This window comes from Condylostylus longicornis, unplaced genomic scaffold (assembly GCF_029603195.1).
Source record: "Condylostylus longicornis isolate FDR11 unplaced genomic scaffold, ASM2960319v2 ptg000055l, whole genome shotgun sequence".
In the NCBI taxonomy this organism is placed as follows: domain Eukaryota; kingdom Metazoa; phylum Arthropoda; class Insecta; order Diptera; family Dolichopodidae; genus Condylostylus; species Condylostylus longicornis.
The window spans coordinates 7,936,551-7,959,201 of NW_026578024.1; the positions used below are offsets into that span (position 1 = coordinate 7,936,551).

The 22,651-nt window shown below is 22.5% G+C and overlaps 1 protein-coding gene across 1 annotated transcript in view; it reads right to left on the reverse strand.

Annotated features, from left to right (window-relative positions):
- The window catches only part of LOC129611853 (elongation of very long chain fatty acids protein AAEL008004-like), a 101,901-nt gene extending 85,496 nt beyond the window's left edge, over positions 1–16,405 (reverse strand). Inside the window, exon 1 of the mRNA XM_055525253.1 lies at positions 16,243–16,405. The gene's annotated coding sequence lies outside the window, so the exon portion shown is untranslated. The remainder of the gene's footprint in view (positions 1–16,242) is intronic.
- Between the last annotated feature and the right edge of the window lie 6,246 nt (positions 16,406–22,651).

Here is a 22,651-nt window from a genome sequence, read left to right on the forward strand (position 1 = left end):
ATTTTTACTTCTACTATCACAAATTTATAATTAATTATTGAATTTAAATATTTTTTTAATTTATTCAGAAAAAACTGAAAACAAAAAATATTTTTAAAAATTTTCCTACAAAAATAATTAAAGCGTTTATTATATTTGCAATTACAAATTATTTTATTTTTTTAAATAATCTTTAAAATTTTCTAAGTAAAACACGATACCATAAATTAATTTTCCATCAGAAAATAAATTTTTATAGCTATTTTAATAGTAGTGTAATAAAATTAAAATTGACAAACAAAATTGTTATTTTTTTTGCACAAAAATAATATTTTTGAATGGAAGTAATAAAAAATTTAAAATGGAAAAAATATGTTGACTGACAAAATGCGCGCTTAAATACAAAAATTAAAAAAAAATAAGTGTAAATCCTATGTGTATGAGGTGATGTAGGGAATTTTAATTATTAAAAACATTTATAAACTTTATTACATATTTGATCATTTTTAAAATTAAATTCGAAAAATTCAAAATTACTATATTAAAGCGTCAAATTAATCACTTAAATGTAGAACGACTTCCTTATTTGACTGTTTATCTTATTAAACCAAACACGTCTACTCTGTACTAAAATAAAGATGCTGATTGTAACCACTTGATATACACGCAGAACAATAAGAAAATTAAAGTTCAACGAACATTTTTTTTAGATTTTGTCAAGATTTATGTTGAAAAAAAAAAGAATTCAAAATATTTTGTTTTTAGCAATAGTTTTTTAATGGAAAATTTAATTGCTATAATAAAAAAATATCTGCGTTCAAATCCCAAAGAATGATCCAAAATTATTTGGTATTTAAATATGTACAATTATGTATACCTTTCAAATTTTTTAGATTTAATATAAAAATAACACTTAAGGTTAAGAAAATAAAGAATGAAAATTACGACATACAACTACAGAACAGACGAAATATACGGCCAAAAAGAAGAAGCCAAAGCAGAAAACTGGATTCGAACCATTGACCTACCCGTTTTTAGGCGGACGCTTTATCAGAAAATAAAACACGTTGATGTTGTGTATTTATACTTGGGTACAATTAAAAATCTTATAATAATTACTTCAGGTTAAATTTTGAGAGCGGGCTTAACTATAAAAACAATGGAATCTAAAATCTAGAATTTTTTTATTAGTTCGGAGAATACCATTAAATTTTTAGATACATACATATTTGTTGAATTTTAGTATACAAACAAATGGAAATTTTTTTAAATTCCGCAATATGTTGAACTTTCACATGTCTTGCATTTTTACAAAATTTTTATTCTTTTTAAATTATTCAGACAATATTATATATCACATCCTTTTCATTTGCAGAATTTCTCTGAGCATGAAAATGAGCCCTGATACAAAAAGACGCTGTTTATTAAAATGGAAGCATTTTCTTTCTTTTTAAAGCGAGACCGGAGCCCGTAGCACTTCTCACCTATAGGATCTTTTGTAGTTCGCTCATCCAGTTGCATAAGCACTATTTCTAGACCCCTGATGAATTTCAATATTACGTCCACTTGGAGTCCTGAGTCCTGAAATCACACTACCCTTAAGTGGCACCCAGCCTCACACTTGCATATCACATACTCTGCTGTCTCATTTTTTTCTAAGCAGAAACAACACAGTTCACTTTCAACCTTGTCCACCCTTTTCAGATCATTTTTCCCGAGAACAGCCCTGTTGTCCGGCAGAATATTAAGAAACATTATCATATGCAAAGTAGCTTTAGTACAGGAATGAATATTGTATCATCACACTATTCAGCTGATCGTAACTTTTAGCATATAATTCATATGTAAAAAATAGAATGTAAATCTAAATAATACACCTACAATAGACATTTCCTGTTTAAATCTTAAGAAATATTACCTCGTTTATTGTTGAAAAGATCTCTTAAATCTTTCCATATTTTGTTTTGTTTGTATAACACAATACAATATTTTAAAAAGTAAGTCTCATTATTAGCGGCTCATAACAATCACACATTCATTTCATTCAAGTTCCATTAGATTTCATAAATATCACTCAAGTATGTTTTATATGTATATGAAATTTAATATACTTTACGAGTATTTAATTTCATAATAATTTACTAATTTAAAAAAAAAACATATATTTGAGTAATTTTTTCAAACATATTTTTTTTCTTAAATTTCAATTTTATATCTGTATATGGGAAATATTCACATATTCATATTACATAATATTGTCATAATAAAAATTCCCACCTGTACCTATATATACTTTTGCATTAATAGTTTATCAACATTAACAAAGAATTAATGGTTGCCAACACTATGTACAACCTTCTTATGTTACAAAATTACTAAAATTTCACATTTACAAAATCTTAATTATAGGTCATCCTATAAGCCTTTTTAGGGAAAATTTCATAATTATTTTGAAAAATATTAATTTTAACATTAAATTCTCTTTTTAAGTCAAAAATCATATATTAATTTAGAAAAATTTCCATACAATATTCCGTTATACTTAGAAAAGTATCAGAAATTTTACGAAAGCCCCAGATTATTATGTAAAAAATTATTAAATGAACATTAACTTAATTTAATGACATCAAGTTTCAAATATGGATGTTTTAAAGAAAGATTTAAAAAAAAAAAATCTCAACTTTTTTATATCGCAGGTGCGATTTATTGCAGAATGTAATGAAAATGTCATCGATTGAACATTCAAAAACTGATCAGAAATGATCACCTTTTAAAGACTAAAATTTTTATTTTAGTTTTCCTTTGCATACAATTCACTTAATGTCACTATGTTGTAATTTGCCCTTCAAACAATATACCGTTATGTATTTACATATGTGAATTTTAACCGTAAATATTAATAAATTCCAAATAAGGAAAATATTTCGAGTGTGTATGTGGTTTTATTTGTGTTTTTCTTTTTATAATCAATTTCCATTATAAAATTTTATTTTTAAATTAAGGTTGAATATCAGTCAATTTTGTCCTACTTTGTTATACCATAAGTGTATATCGTCAATAAGCATAATAGAATAGATATAATCCGTCATTAAAGCGTCCACCTTTTGAACAAAAAAAAAAAAAATTTTTTTTTTATTTAATATGTAAAATGCATTGTCATTTTTGCTTTTCTTTCAGTGTGCTACTACGTATTTCAGTGTACGATAGCATATAACCTAAACCTAAATAATTTGATAAAATTTTTATATATACATGAAGGTGCATATATGTATATAAGGTCTGTATTGTGTATAATTGCATCAGAGTAAATTCAAAGCTATGATTTTAATTTTTTCATTGATTTTATATTGTCATTCAGATTTAATTTTCCAGGTGCGATTTATTGCATAATTTTCCGTTTTTCCTTCATTGTTTTTTTCTTTTTTTTTTCTGTCTATATAAAGAATCATCAAAATATCTTAATAAAAATAAAATTATAGCCAATATAACCCACCAAACCAATAATATGTATAAAATAATAAAAGAGTTCAATGTCGCAATGCGATTTTTTTTTCTTTTCTGTTTTTAAATTTAAAAAAAATCATTTAAAAAAAAATTTAATACAAAGAAATTTTTTAGTACAAATTTAGTCAAATTCAAATAATATTGATGGTATATGGTATGGACATACTGTTGTGTGTATGAGTGTGTATTGAATATTTCTAAAATTTTATAATAAAAATCCCACCCACCTTAACAAATAAAAATTTTTCGTTTAAAATTAAATCGATTTATAATTCACTTTTATTTGTATTTATGAATGTTTATGTATATAAAAATTGTGCCTATATGTGGATGGGTGCTATCATATTAAATGTATATACATACTCGTATGCCACATGCATACGTACATTGTAGACCTAATATAAAATGAAAAAAAATTCCGAATTTGGTGGTTTTTATTTTCGATTTTTTTTCTCATTTTTTTTTTGTTACATTTATTTCGACAAATAAATCCAAATAAAAACAACACCTTTCTTTTATCAACATCATTTTTTCTGATAATGAAAACACCAAACTTTAATCTATACAAAATCAAAGCTGAAAAATCAAACAAAAGAAATTTCTTAAATTTTCTTGTAATTTATTTTAAGAAATTGTTATTACTAATTATAAGATATCATACATTCTTCAATTGTCGAAATTCGATTGGATTCCTGTGAACGCCTTTCCAAAGGATTTCATGTGAAACAAATGAAGTAGGCCATTCACAAGACGTTTTTTTTGCTTTTTCCGAAATCTCTGTCCTGACATGCTGGAAAGTGATCGTGGATTAATTGTTTTAAAAGTCCGATGAGCTAATGTTGCATCAGATCTGTCAATTTCTTCTTTGTCGCATATTAGTCTCGTTATCTCAGCTGTTCTGAGAGTGACCATTCTATAATCTATTGTAAGTACGAGGAAGTTACTATTTATTTACGTCTGTTGTAATGGTACTAAGAATTCAGGGTTAATAGCAATAAGAAGTTATTCACCCGTTTGCCATACATATTTGCTTGCTTCTCCAATTTGTTCTTTCCCTTATTGTGTTATTATCATATTTAATGCAATCCTAATTTTTAACATTATAAAGGTATTTCAAAAAATTGAATATCTTTAAACATTTTCAGCTATTTGTACACCTGCAAAATAATTTATTTACTTAAATAGAAGAAAATTGGTCGATATCGCGTAATAATAGTAAGTCATTATTAACTATTATGCCTTTCATGTAATTTCTGCTTCAAAAAATTTTATCGAAATCATTTATTTTTTGTTTTTTTTATTTTATTTTATACCTTTACTATACTTTGGTTGTTGTAGGTTAAGTTATTATAACACCAACTTACATGAAAATTTATTATAAAATAATTCATAGCAATTGTTAGTGTTGCCAATTGAGAATATTTTGTTTTGTATGGGAATTTTTGTTTGCGCACGTAGTTGGTGCAAATAATTATTTAAATGATAAATTAAGTTGTAGTAAAAAATTGTTTCTATTAGAATCAGTTCTTTTGGATCAAAACATATTTGATCATATATTTTCTATTCATATTTCTTACATTCCAGTATCTTAAGGTGTTCAAATATGGAAGTATTCACATTTCGAAGTTTCGCCTATCGCTCTTACACCTTTCTTGTCTTTATTTTATATTTTCTGCACATTTGTATGAAACACACTTGTATGAAAATTTATTTGCTTGTATGACATTAAATGTCATACCATATACAAAGCCATGATTGATTTTAATTTTCTTTATTTATTAATAAATTTATAAGTTAAAATCTATAATATTGTACATAATCAAACAAAATTACAAATGATTGGAAATTGGAATTGAAATTTCTAAACTAGTTTTTCGAATTTCAACAATTCTATAAAACTTATTTTGAACATTTGAATAATTTCTTTTAATTATTATTTACTTAGGTATTAAATTTAATAAAATCATTATGTTATTTGAACAATTTTATATTACCAAAGTTGTGCATTAATCAACAAAGAAATTTCTTAATTTCACTTTTATTTTAATAATTATGATTATATAATAAATCATATATACCTCATAATTATTATACATATGTTCACATATATATATATGGGTACGATACAATATTATTACAAAATATTTAATTCGAAAACGTGCCTATATAGAAGTATACAAATAAAAATTATTATACACGAAAAGAAAATTACTGTGATTTAAGAACTTCCATGTACTCGTATATATGTATATACATACTTAAAGACAATACCGAAAAAAAAATCAATACTAATTTTTTCACCTTTCTTATGTTTTCGTTTTTGAATCCACCTTTAAATTTGACTTTTTTTTTTCTTGTTAATCGATAAAAGGAAATCAAAATAATTAAAACCATAATTATCATAAAACACGCATATTTATATTAATCTCAGGTACTTACATACACTTATGTGTGTGATCAAAAAGGTAAAAAAAAAAAAAAACAGATAAAATAAAGAAAATAAAATATGTATGAATTGATTACGAGCTTTACGAGTATCATATACGCACAATGTGTAACATAAATATATTATTATAACTGTTAAGACCCATAATTAAATCACCTGTTACATATATGTAAATTTATAAACATATACACTTTATATATTATACAAATTATATTGAAAGAAAATATTATAAGCAACAAGGATTCTTGGAAAATAATAATTTTGAACTATGAACATGGAAGTCTCGAAATTTTCAATCTCTACAACATTTTTTGTAGAGTTTTGTATTATGAATTTTATGGGGATGGGTTTTATAATGGATCACTAAATATTCTACACTCTGTTTTGACAACTGTATTTAAAATCATACAGATATTTGAAAATACAGTCTAAATTTGAAAATATTAGTTTTTAGTTAGAGAGATTTAACAGCACACCTTACAGTTTAAATATTTTTAATTATACGACATATGGTCGTGCGTATATTAATTGTCTTATATTTAAAGTGAGCAGGCAAAGATATCCTTTATATAGCCGGAGCGTTTCTACCAAATTGAGACGATTATGGTTCTAGGGTAAATAAAAAAATAATTGGAGGTATTCGTTGGAGAAATCTTTCAGGGCTTCGTTAATCCAGGGTGCTTTTGGGTAACAAATACCAAAAAGGTAAGAAATCATAGGGATTGGCTGGAACCAGGTGAGAATGCTTACTAGCATTTTTTTCGGACCAGTGATGACTTAGAAAACATATCAGGAAGCTGTTAAAAGACAATAATCGCGACTGTAGATTCTGAGGGAAGAGTGGATGTGCTCACTATAGAGCTAAGATACAGTTTGTCGAGCTCTACCGCAGTTGTTCTTCCTTATATATACTCATTTGCATTTATTTTTTTGTGAGTGTGCAATACGGACATTGAACATATTCTAATATTAAACATTTACTGACTCATTTACATTCTTATCGAAAGAGTATATAAAAAAGTGAGGTACAGAATAAGGGTCTTTATTTTTGAACTTTCAACTATGTAATTGATATGCTAAGTATAACAAAACAAATTATTCTAAAGTCAATCCCTTCAATCCTTATAAAATCTAATCTCATCTCATATTCTTAGTACATAAATAACATTTTCCAATTTCCCAGTACATTAAAAAATTACCAAAAAATAAATTCTTTATTTAAATAAAAATTCCACAATAGTAATTAAATAACCCACAAGTTCATCATCGTTTTTGTTAATCATTTACATTTTTAGCTTTTCTTTCTCATTTATTTCTGAGAATGATTTGAAATGGTTTTTTTAAAATTATTTCTGATATTAGGTAATGATTTTATTTATTTTATATTAGAAAAAATGACAATTACGCTTAAAAATATTATTAAAACAAAATTACCCACAAATTAGTCATTGATTTTGTTAGTCCTTCTTCAATTTGTCTTGTATACCGGTTAACATACTTATTAAAATAAATCATGAAAATAGTTACATTTTTGTATGTATACGCGAATATAAGCGATTGTGAAAGCTAAATAAAATACAACAGTTTGTCAATACATAATTAACACACTTCATTACAATTCAATGTTACACTAAAACTGTACAATTATAAATAAACTTGATTTGTTATTAAAAAACAAAAATTTGAAAAATTTTTTCTATATTCTTGGCGGCATAAATAGCCCGAATGCATTTCCTTTATATTTTAAGCACAAATTTAATTAGTAATGCAACATATTTGTACATACAAACATATGCAGTGCAGTGTAATTATGATTATATAAAAAATTAAATAAGTATGGTAACTTTAGATTAATTTATTGCTATATAGATACAACTATTTCCGGTTTAAATATTTATACATACATATATATGTATATTTCTTACAACTATTTTTATTATGATATTTGATCGTAACATTAATCCTATATATGATTATGATCATATTATAATATCATAACGGAAGTTTATGTTATAAACACGTGCGCATAACGATATAAATCAAAAGTTGAAATATTTTTCAAGTTTATCAAACAAATTAAAAGTAACTATGAATAAAAATATTTCAAATTTTACTTTTTATTTATGTAATAATATTCTTACGATATATACTTATCGTAATTATTACGTACAAAGATCATAATATTAGTTTGTCGAAATGTACGTACATAGATAAAATTTCATTTGCATATTTAAAATTTTTCTAACATTATATTTTAAATTATGTATATACAAGTATATTGTGTAAACGATAGTAAAATTTAAAACGTAAATTCTATATTAAAATTATTATCAAGTAATTTATTGTAAAATATCACGTATGTACGTATACCCATAAATTATAAATGTCTGATATAAAAGAATTTTTATTAAATAATTTAAAACTCGACAGATCACCCGCGCTTTATACGTTGAAACATGAAAATAATATTTAATGTGAAATTTCAGTAAATTAAGTAGTAGATTATGTATATTTCCAAAATTATACACGTATCTACATACATTTGTGTGATTAGATTCAATTCGAATGCACTTGATTATGATTGTTATAAAACAAATCTTTTATAGGTAATCATCATTATTAACATTTCGCAAGATGGCAATAAAAATTTTAAAAAACCGCAAACCAAATTTTTTACAATATTTTTCTTAAATTTTAATCATTACTATTTCCCAATTGCCAAGTATTTTTAAAAAAAAAGATTATTATAAAATTTGGCATAAAAAAGATTCATATAGCATACAAAGATAATAAAATTAATAGCCTTCCTCTCCTTTATATAACAAGATTACAAAGATTGCAGTTATTCTTAGATATTATTAAAAAAAAAAATCAACAACCTTGTAATCATTTTTACCAAATTCTAATTTCGAAAATTACTTTACGAAATTCTTGAATAGAATTTTCTTAAAATTTTTTATATATGGGGTGTTTTTATTGCAAATATAAATAGGAAAATTTAATAAAGAGCAAAATGTCAAATGAGCTGTCAAATTACTTCTATTTTTTGACATTTATCACCACCCATCGGGTAATTTTGGCAAATCAGGATGAATAGACAGACACTACTGAGGAACACTTTGCCAAATTGTAGTAATTAATTTTAAAAAAGTTTCGTCGATATCGCGTTCTTAACTATTTTGTTCTATATTGCAAAATTTTGTTCTATAAAAATATTCGTTATTGATTTAACGAGAGATGTGCTATTAGGATTGAGATCAATTTATAAGATATCTCAGGGCTTTCATTAAATTCGTGCGATTTCGCCGTTGATCAAATTATAGGAGTTTTCAAATCAGAACCCGAGTTTTTTCCAAAAAAGATCGTTTTGGTACTACCATCACCAATTATTTAAAAATTAATTATTTCTTTTTAAAATATTGATAGCATTCAACCGTAGCAGATTTGATCTCACCACGTTTTTTACACCATATGATGTTTCGATAATGAAAAAAATTTTATTTTATTAAATATTTGCAATTTCAAGTTTTATTGGCCTTAAAAAACACCCTATGCATTCAAAAAATTCAATCGTAATAAACTTTGAGTTAATTACAAAGCACCGTAAAAAAATTTTAAATGCATTTTATAATATCAATTTATTCATCAAAATATTGAATAAGAATAATTATTCTCTATATATTTTGTAATTTGACCCTAAAAATGCCAAATCAAGAAAAATCCATCAATGTCAATTAAACAAGTATTACATCAATATTTTAATACAAATTTGCACCAACATTGTGTTTTACAATCTCTAAAAGTACAGTTATTTTAATTAAAATATTTTTTTTTGTGTGAAAAGTTTCAATACACACACACACATATCCGCAAAACAGGCTCATTAAAGTTTATACCCAAATGAATAGATTGTCTGTATCTTATAAAACTGTTATACTATTTGATTCTAATATATTTTACAGAATAAATATAAATATTGAGCATTTTTCAACATTATATCTATAAAAATAATTCAATATACAATGTATATACAAATCTGCGTATATAACAGTTATCCGCTCCTTAAAAAGCTCTTCATTTAAATAGTAATAAATTAAGTTATAATATAGAGAAGCTCAACTATACTATTTGTTACTTTGTGTTATATATTATATAAACAATAAGTTCCTATTTTTTGTATGTACGTGTATTTGTATATAAAAAGCACAGCTATTTATCATAGACAATAAAAATATTTAAATTCTTTATGAAGATAATATAGTGCAATTACACTTTGCATTCATGTCTTCAAAAACACATATGTATATGTATAGGTATCTTATATCTTATATGTATATTAAAACTGAAAACAAAGAAAATTGAAAACAAATTTCATTTTATGGAAAAAATAGGACGAACAATCAATAATTATAATCAAGTTGCTTTTACATCATTATTATAACAATTATACCTATACTACATTATTAACTATGTAAAGTATCATAGGACGTACTTAACGTGTACCTGCTTGTGTATATCAAATGACATACAAGTTTAGTACGTTGTACAATTCAAATAAATAAAACTATTTTAATAATAATGCATTGCATAATATTTGAATATAAGATGTCTCGCATCTGACTGCACTGTTATATACTATTGCAAATACAGACCCTCATGAGCAAGAAAACTGTCATATGGAGACAATGTTTATAGTTCAATGAATTCCGAATCACAGGGACTTAATTAAAATCAATTTCGACTGGTTTTTTATACTTTTTAAAATTTTAAGTATAACATCTTTTCTGTGTCAGATATAATCACATATGATCATCAATACGATTTGGAAAACTAACAACAAATGTTTTCTCAAAAACTTCTTATTAATTATAATTATAATCTTTTCAAATTTCGGAATCACTTGATTTTAAAGTTCGAAAATTTTAAATTTTTAAATTTGACATCTTCAAAAAACATTAATTTTTCATAGGTGGACGTTTATGTCCCTGTAACATACTCATGCCTCGTCTATTGAATTATATACAGCAGTGCGACACGACACACACCCTGTAGAAAAACTGTTATACTCAATATATATATAGCTATGTATAATAATTTATACAATATGATCGACATATAATTACATATACTGTAATACAAACTATTGTAGATGAGTGAGTATAACGTAGAATTGTATGTTCGAACATTCAACTGTTTTTGTTTTTGTAATATCACTATAATATTAATTTCTTATATTTAAAACAAATTTTATTTATTTTCCATAAATTTACAATTAAATATAGCCCAGGTTGAGTAAAGGTGCATTGAATTGTTTTTTTTCATTATTACGATTTTCTAATTGGATTTTTATAGTTCGAAAATAAAAAACATATGCTTTGCATTTTAATGTTAAAAATGAATAGGCACACATAATATTTTCGATATACTTGCATACATACTGTTATAAATATATGTATGTATATATATAGTAAAATTTTTAGAATTGCGTTAGAAATTAAAACAAAATAAAGTAGGTACCCAATTTATTTATGAATAACCTTGAAAATTGCATTAATGGAAATTTGGTACACATGTAGTTCGATACCATTTTTATGTCCAAAAAGCAAAAACAAACGCAAACGTGCATACATTTTTAATTCAAAACAAATGCAACAATTTTAACAAAAAATGTGCGTATGTACATAGAATAAGTATGATTTAAATTATGTAAAGTGTGACTAAATATAAAATAATTTGTAATTTTAAACATTACAGTATTATATATCATCTATTAAGTTAATATTACGTACATACATACATATACATTTTAAATTTGAAGGTAATTTGATTTTTCTTATGAAATATTATAGAAATTATTTATTCAATCAAAATATACGTACAATCTATTCGTAATAATATTAAAATATTTTTATAGTTAAATGATTTATACTAGTTCTTCAAGGTATACATATGTATATATAAAATAGAAATAATAATAAAAAAGACCACAGCAATGTACTCGAATGCGTTATACTCACATTCTTTATTTTTTTTTTTATATATTTTTGTAAATATTAATATGTATTTATATTATTTTATAATATAAATGACCTAAGGTTTAAATAACTTGATATTAATTAGGAAGGAAGAACACACTCTTATATACTTGGTTTAAAAACAAGAATAATTTAAATTGCGTATTGATATTTTAAAAATATAAATTGGTAGGTGCCAATACGCAGTATTTTATTAAAATTATATATATATATATATATATATATACGTAATAAATTGACATTCCATGCAACACAAAAAATAATTTACGTAAATTCTTATATATTTTTGTATGTACTTATTTTAATAAATTACGCATACCCAAATTAAGAAAGTATTCCTTGAATTAATTAGCGTCACATAAGATTAGGAAATAGTATACCTATATGTATTTAAAATAAGTTGACCTTCCATTTTAAATAATGTATACACATAATAGTTTATGTATTCATAGAATTAATTTATAATATATATATATAAGTGTATATATAGAAATAATTTTAATCAAAGTGCATAATGAAAAAATGTTGCTCAATTTTTCATTCAAAACTTGTGAACATTTTTTTATAATGTATAACAAGTATTTGATCATTAATATTATAAAGTTTATAAATATAACAATAACATTTAAATATTAAATATGAATATAGAGTACTATTAACTCAGATCATAAAACAATATTAACACATCAAAATCCTTAAAAAGATGAAAACTCATCTTCTTTCACAATAGGATATTCTGTTTATATATAACTTTGAATGGTAATTTGCAGAATTATTGCATACTTATAGGATGAAAACAAACAGGTTATTATTAATATATTGCACACTTATGGGCAAATATTTATTTATGTACTTATGTAACTAGAAATTAAAATATAAAATCATGTGCTGTATTATCGAAAAATAATTCATGCCAACTACTGCGCAAAGTATAATTTAAAACATAATTATCCATTTTATTTGACTAATAGTACGTGTAACATGTAACCAATTTACTTAAAGAAGTTAATTTAGAAAGTTCAAGTTTTTCAACTCAAAATTTCATTTTTGAACAACTATTAATCGAAAACTTTCAACATAAAAAATTGACATTATATCGTTATGTAGGTTTATTAACTGAGAAAAATTTCTACGAACAAGGCATTGGTCTAGCTTCAATAGCTTGAAACTGCTATAGATATATGTCAGACAGAATTTTTTCAATCTGATTTTTTTAAACCTCCAATATACACTTACAGAAGTCACTTATAGAAGTCAACTATACAGAATATACAATTATACACTTACGGAAGTCTTACATTATTTATTATACTCGTTTGGTCCACTCGTTTGGTGGTTATAAATGCACCACTTTGGCAGTCATAAAAGTACTACTTTGCTAAAATTGAATTTATTTTAGTTTAACATAAGTTAAATGTCAAAATGTACAACAAGAGCATTTTTTTATTGCGTCATTCAGTTTTACTAGGTAGGTGACGTGCCTACCGTAATGTTGTTACGATAGACCATAATAAGGTATTATATTCTGGTTCAATGTGTAACGACTTGGCAATATCGTTCGTAATAGTTCAAAAATGTAATTAATTTATTCGAAATTTAATTGGGGCTATACAACTTTAAAAAACTATTATTTCATCCGGGTTATATAAAACTGGCAAAATCAACTCCCTATACTTTTGTTTGTTCTTAAAATCAATTACATTTTTTTAATATGAAATATGCGTTTTAATATGATTGATAGTTTTTAATAAAACTTCTACAAAACTTCTTATGTAACATTTGTCGGATGTTTAATTAACCCCATATAATAATAAAATTATATATAGGTACATATTTTAAATTGGTAAGTAGCTATAATATTTATTTAATTTAATTTTCTTAATAGTTAATTAAATATTTGTTTTGAAATCGCGCAATTACTAATAAAAAAATCAAATAATTTTTAAAGTTTTTTCAAAGCTAATATAGAATTAAAAATATCTCTATAGAAATTTCTATTCTTTTTCTAATAATTCTTAATTATAAAGAAGTTTAATATGGTGCTAATTAAGTAATTTTTAAATTATATACGTAGTTGTATACAATTTGAGTATAATGTAAGTAAATGCATTCCTCACAAGTTTTTTAACTATATTTTTTATATATTATTTTTGTTTTTAAAAATTTTATTTACATTGCTATTTATATTCAATACATAATTTATTATATGATTATTGATCATTTAAAACTACTTTAATAATATTAGCACCTTGAAATTTACTAATTAGCATTGCATTTTTCAAGAAAACAAAAATTAGTGATGCAACAAAAGTAATGTTTTTACAAGAAATATTTTTAAAATGAATTGTGCTTCATACATTTTATAGAACCTTAAAGCAACAATTACAAATCTTTTCTCCATTTCTAGGGCCTTGACTTCCAAACGGTGTGGAATAACACGTTTAAAGTTGTCAATAATGTTTAAACATTATGAAACAACTGCTATTAGTATATTATTTAAGATCTAATTAATAGCAATAGAAAAATTTCCGATTTATAAAATAATTCTATATAATTAAACGTGTTTTATTAACTTTAATTAAAAAATTATAACACTATGGTTTTAAAAGCAATGTTACTGTAATTTATCATAACGTTTAAGTGAGACGTTAATTTTTTTATTATATTATTAAAATATCACTAGAAATAGTAGTTTTATGAAAATGATTATATTTGCTAATAAAATTAATATTCAGAAGAAGTATACCTGTTTTTTATGTAATAGAAAACTGTAAACTACCTGTACAAAAAATTTATTAACAATAGAATGAGAGACAACTGTAAACATTATGTAACTATGCAATATAAATTCCACTGTGTTATTGATCTAAGAGATTGGCGTAAGATTTATCTTAAACTTTTAAATATTAAATTTGTTTCTTACATATATAATATATATAATATTTTTTACATTATTCAAAATAAATTTGAATCTTCTATACATCAGGATAAAATCATTGTATGGCACATTTGTAACAATTCATCGCAAAGAAAAAAGGTCTCCATCTAAATGTTATACTTAATTAAGTTAATAAAAAAACTTACAAATAACAAATCTTTCCTTCTAATAAATAATTGTACATAGACCCATTTTTCATATGGTGAACAGTATAAGTATTTACTAATAAATAATATAAAAAATTTTTATTTTTTATCTCAACCAATTTTTATAAATTTCAATAATTTTTTTTTTAAATTTCAACCAATTTTTTAAGGAAAAACAGAATAAAATTGAAAACTTTCAAAATATCTTACAAAATCCAATTACAATAAACAAATAAATTAAAACCAATAATTTTCCCCGAAACACATCTTAATTCGTTGATTTTCCTAAATATTCCAATTTAATTAGGCCTTTGGGAGATTGAACCTAACAAGTAATCCTGCGTACTAATTCAAATGCATATTTATAGCATACGTCTTATATGACAATCATATAAATCCTCGAATTTACTCAAAATTTTCATGTATATATTTCGCATATACAGAAATCATAATATAAATGAAAACCATGAAAATTCGGATTTCGAAAAATTCTATAATAATCGAACAGAAAAAATATTATTTTTGAATTATTTGAAAATGTATAAAGGAAGGAAAATGCTTTTTTTTTGAATTAAAAAATTCAAAACATTTTCGTAAACACACTATAATTGCGATATATAGTGAAAACTAGCGCTACATTTGTACTCATAAACAAAATGTTGCAAATCAAGTTTGCTAATAAACATTGCTAAATTGTCAACATGCAATATAGTGAAATTGTAATGAGTCGCGCAGTTAAATCATAATAAATGAACACTGTTTTGCTTTTATACAGAATTGTCCAAAATATATTGCATATTCATCACGTTATAATATTCTTGCAGTATTGCGTTTATGAAAATGCCTTTTTTATTAAGCAATCAATTTATTTATAAAAAAAAAAAATTTAATTATTTATTCAAATAATTATAATTCAAAAAAATATTTCATGAATTAATAAAATAATTCAAATTTCAAAACAATGTGACAATTTTCGTTTTTTCTTTGTGTTATTTCCTTTAAAATACACAGAATTTAAACTTTACCTAATAATTTATTTAATAATTTCTTATATTATAATATTGTTAAAGTTCAAATATTAAAAGTTCAAATATTTATTTAATATATTTTAATTTAAAACTTAATAACACAAAATATTATTATTTTGAATTAAATTAATTTAATTTTATATTTTTAAAATTTAATTAAACTTACCTTATTTTGAATATTATTTAAAAATTTCAATATTTTAATTAAATTTAATCACTTTTAATTATTCAAATATTATAATTATTTTATTTAAGAATAAAAATAATAATTAAATCAATGTTCAAATAATGTTTTTAATTTCTTTTTTTTTTATATATTATACTTATGTATAACAATATATATATAGAAAATTAACCTGTAAAATAAAAAGAGAATGAACAGCTGAGCACATTTTCTGTATATATGTAACTATAGTACATATTTATATAATAATTATATGTGTATGTATATTTATATGTATGCACAAAAAAAAAAAAACAGAAGAAATCATAGAATCAAAAGCACGTGTTTTACAAAATAAATTTTGTAAATAAACCCCGAAATTTTTAATGTAAAATAGAAAATTTTAATAAATTATTATAGAATTTTAAACACACTTAATTAAATTACATAAAATTGTTCTAATTTTTTAATATAGAAAAGAAAACCAAAATATTTTTTATTTTTTTTTTTGGAATTCATTTAATAAATTAAAATTAATAAAAATTTTTAAAACACTACAAAAATTTTCAAGTTCCTGAAAATCATTCAAAATTTAAAGTACCTCTATATATGCATACACATACACCTATACTTAAAAAATCTTAATTAATTTTAGTACTATAAAATTTAATTAATAAAAAAAATAAGGAATATTATTTTTAAGAAATATAAAATTACTAAAAAGAATTTGTAAAAAATTACACTGAACGGCAAAAAAACACAAACAAAAACTATTAAGAACCAAAAACAATTTGAATAACAAAAAAAGAGAAAAAAAAAATAATTTAAATTTACTATTTTTTTTGTTTTTTTTAATTTACAAAAATATTTATTTTTTTTTCAAAGTACTAAAAATTTGTATTAAAGTTGGGCTCTAAAACGATTACCGAATTGGATAAGCACGAATTAATAACTGAAATTTATTTGCAATGAAGTTCAAATATCAACTCAAAAATTCACTACCCAACTGAACTTTGATTATTATTTATTATTGTTTTTGTTTTCTTCATTTTAGTTTTTATATACAATAGTTGGTGTTGCCAGATCTAATATAAAATATTGTATACAATAATATTAATAAAGATAAAATCACATAGGTAAATTTAATAATTTTTATAATAAGTTTAAATAAGCATTTTTTGCTTTTTTGTTTATTTTATTTAGAATTAAAGTATATATGACGAATATACGAAAACAGAGCTGCTAATTAGTAAATAATAATGTATACAAGCATATAGTTATAATATGCATATATTATGTGTACATTATTAAAAGCGAAATGCATAACCACATTATTTATGCGTAAGGTTTTATGATAGAGATTATGGTGTTTTTCTAGTGTTATTATGATAGTAATTATACAAGGTACAATAACAAAAAGAATCTTTTATATGTTTTAAGTTTTTGATTTCATGTTTACATACACGTTTATTTAACATTGCACTTTGATTATTTATTGTTCAATTAATTTATATCCTGGATGTAAAAGAATCCGTCTTTTAAAATTATTATTGTAGGTTAGAATTTATTTAATCAGAGTAATTAATTAAATTTTTAAATTAATGTAAATGTACTCCGAAATTTAATGAAAATATTGGAATATATTGAATTAATTTTGATTAATTAAATATAAAACAGCAAAGCTGATTTAAATATTTTTGGTAAAAAATTATTAAATATCAAAATTTATTCTTATTTTTATTATACATAAATTACTCATTATGTTTCCCGATATTCGAAAATGACTTGTGGTATTCGAAAATGATTCCAAATTTTCCGATACTATTATTATAGACATGTATAACAGTTGAGTTATTTTCAAATATTTTTAAATACATATTATGTTTATACATATACCAAACGATTTTTAAACTGAATATTAATCGTATAATATATAGGTATTCAAAATTTCATATGGAAATTGAAAATTCATTAAATAATGTGTCAAATAATTTTATATTTTCCGGAGGCTTATTCAGCTTTAGCTTTAATTCAAAAATATTTTTAAATGTACATACATTTGTGAAGAAATTGTACTGTAACTTTTATTAAAGTCACCCTATGTTTAATATACAAGAATTTTGATATTAATTCTTTTTTATCAAAAATTTAAGAATTCCCTACAAATTCACAATTTTTTTTAAATAAATTAATTTTTTTTGTTAATTTTAAAAACAGTGCATTCCTAACTGAAGTCATTAAACCGTAGGTACCTTAAAAATTATATTTATTATGTGTACAAATATTATTTATATTTGCTTTCCTCGTGTATGATATAAGAAGAATATAATATGATATGAAACTAGTTTTACCAAAAATAGTTTTTGCTTTTGGGATAATCACGTACAATAATAATAATACGTTTATCGCGTTATCAACAAAATAGACTACGCACGTAACATAACCTGTTCACAATTTCATATAAAACAATATAATTTCTATAATAATATGTACCAATATTTTATTATTTTTAATATTTGCTAACACACTTCTTTACTATAATATATTGAATCAAATTTCAACCTACATACATAATAAATATTTTCATATACACAAATTTTTTAAAATATAAATTAGAAAAAAATACCTTATGTATTATAATACTGCATTCAAAGTGTGGGATCATAATGTGTAAAAGAAATTCTTTAGTTAATTTTAAGAAATATTAATTTATTGATAATTAAATATTTACACACAATAATAATAAACCATATTCGGTATATTGAATGAATTTTCATTTCAAATAGCATTAAAGAAATTTCCTAAGACTAAATTAAACTTAACTTACTATAGAAAAAAAAAATACAAAATGAAATAAAAATTCCTTATAAATTAAATAAATTATAAGATATAAAAACCTATTTTAAGTTAATTTAATAATATGTTTATGATGGGCGGTAAATTTATTTTAAATATTTTTCCTTTCTATTGTGAATCTTTTACAATAATATTAAACACTATTGTTCAAATTTTTAAATTAATTACTCTTGCACAAAATATTCACGATTCGTTGCTCTTATTTTTAATAAAAATCATACATTTATTGTTTTGAATGCATAAAAAATGTAAAATTAGTGTAAATAATTTGTATTAATTAAAAATTATCACTATTATCAATAGTATTTTAAAATTTCAGATTGTAAAAAAATTTAAAATTCTTTGTATAAGAATTTGGAAATACAAAAATATTTGAATAGCGTTTTTCAAAAATTTACAGAAAATGTAAAAAACAAATATTTGTACATACCTGTATTTTAATTCCTACGCTTACCACATCTTATTTAAATATACAAATATTGCAAAAGTTTCAGAAATTAAACTAATTTTTATTAAAATTACATTGAAAAATTTAAAAGACAGAGCAATAAATATTATGAAGATCAAATTTCTCTTGGTTAAATTCTCTTTAAATCGTCCCTAACAATACAATGTCGTAAAATACTACTACCTATCTTTAGCGTTTTATTCGTAAATGTCAAAATGGTTTACCTTTCCAGTACAACGTTCTAATTTTAATGTTTGTTTCATTAAAATATAAGTTTAATTATCAATTTAATTTAAATTTCCAAATAAAATATTTATATACCAAATTTCTTATTATTTTAATTCATGTAGGTAGGCGCTATACAAAAATTTATATATATTTTGACATGATAGAGATATATTTAGTGATATTTGACAAGCAGTGAAGCAAATGTATTTCATTTAATTCGATAAAAATTTTTCAAACAAGGTTTATAACGCGAATTCAATACTAACTTAGCTAGAATGATTCGGTTGAAAACACATTTCAAAATTTATTAAGTACGAAAATTTATAACAATTATAATTTCGAAAACTTCTTTTTTAACTCAATTAATTGTATTTGTTTCGATATTTTTTCAATAATTTTTTAATGCGTTTAATTTTTATTTTTCAATTTTAAGCAATTAAAAAATTTTTAAACAGAACCGATTTAAATTATTAATCGTCTGAAGTCTCCCGTATTTTTTTATTAAAATACTATTAAGGTGTACACAATTTTACTACAATTAAATGCACTAATATCAATATTTAAATTAAAATAAAAATATTTTTCATATTAAATATTGTTTTGCCTATGAATTCATGCATTTTATTTTGGTTTTTACAACACTTTAAATTATAATAACTTTATAAATTTTTTTAAAAGTTTAAGAACGTATAAATAATACGTATGTCATATATAACGTAGCTTTTCCCGAGTATATAAGTGTTATATACATATATAATAAATCTAACTCAAAATTGCAGTAAAACTTTACTTATACTGAATTTATTAATTAAAATTCATAAAATGAAATTTGTTTTATTCCAAAAACTTTTTTAAAACTTTCGTATTTTTCAGTTAATAAATCGATTTAGTGAATCACCAATATTGCGTTAAAGAAACCTCCGATTATTTAAAAATATAGTCCGATTATCATTTGGATTTATAATAAAAAATTAAGGTTCTTAACAGACTTACAAATTAAACAGTTTACTTAAAGACTTCACCCAAATCTGAATAATTTAATTAAATTTCGAGAAAGCCCTTTTCTTTTAAAAATATATTTACAAAAATAAATGCAAATATTATTCTTAATGCATATTACTTTTTATATATATGTAATTATTAAGACGTAAGTGAAATAATTTAAATAATTAGCATTGTTTTTCCTATTTTGAACGCTATTAACCTGCAATAAAATATTTGAATTGAAAAGGAACAAGGAAGTATATTATATTATATGCTTATAAATTATACACTTAAAAAGTATGAAATAATTAATACTCATTAAAGAAAAATTTTAAAATGATAATCGATTTTACAATAATAGCTTACAGTCTTACACCAATGCTAGTCAGATTAATATTGTTGTTTTCCAATAAAAAATATACTTAAGAGTTTTCACTTGTCATTAAAATTCCTGAAAATTGTATAAATACATATATATAAGAACCAATTTAGTCTTATTCAAATTATCCTTGGTATGGTTATTAACTTAAAACAAAAAAACTCCGATGTCAAGGTAAAAATACAAACCAATATTTTTTCTTCAAATATGTATAATATAATGATTATTCGTTTACGAACTCCAATTAGTTTGAATACAAAATTATTGTCAACTTTTAATTTAAATATTTCGTGATCTTTGGTTAACAAAAGTTCACTAAAGTTTTGAATTCTTAAAACATTTTGTGATTCACAACCCTCATGTCTTCCATAATGTTTTTTATATGTACACATAACATACAGGCATATTTTAAAGAAAAAGTTAATACCTAGAAAATTAATTTAAACGTCTGTAATAAGGAGTCACATTTAAAATATTAGGCCAATTAATTGATCAATTAGTAATTACTTACTAGCGGAATTAATTTTGTAGCAAAAAATATTCATTCAAATTTACTTTTTTAAAAAAATCCTATAATTATTACCACATTATTATATAAAAGAACAAGTACTCGGAAATTTTAACGAAAACTTAGAACGAGAAAAATTTTAAATTATATTTATACTTTCAAAAAAATATATTTTAATTATTTAATTATAAAATTATTTTCGATTTGATAAAATGATAATCATTTACAACATATATCATTTAGAGCTCATTGGAAAAGATTCAAAATTTTAAAAAAATTATATATAGCTCATAATTTAAGACGTATTTTAAATATCAAAGCATATTTAATTCCTAATAATAACAATGAAAAAAAAATTTTGTAAGTAATTATAATTTTAAAACCAATATTTGCTTAACTTAATTGAAAACTATTAAATTTCATTGTTTTTTATTTTTAGTAAAAATTCTAATATGTGTAGTAGTCTTTACATTATTTGTACATAAACAACTAATCAATAACAAATATTGATTTTAAATAGGAATTTGTAATTAATTATTGCGAATAATTAGCAATAGAATTAAATTGTTGTTTATAAAAACAAAATATTAAAAAAAATTCTGAAAGTGTTCAATTTTATGGTATGGTACCTACTTTTATACACGGAAGTATATAAAAATATCAAGAATTATTGAAATAAACGAAATATACGAGGTCTAATTTTTTACATCCGAAAACCCCTTATAAAGTATAATAGTTAAATATTATGACAAACCATATGAAGAACTTCTTTCCTAAATTAAATAAAATTTACAATTTTTTATATAATAATTATTTATTTTTATATTTACTTATTAAATCACTTTTTAATTTTTGCTTCAAATATTTACTTTGCATATTTTCCGAAATTATTTTTGCTCACTCTTACGTAGTTCATTCTTATTGAAAATTACAATGTGTTACGAAGTAATTATTTAACATTTAACATATTGTATTTTAATGAGTAGTATTTTACGTATATAAATATACA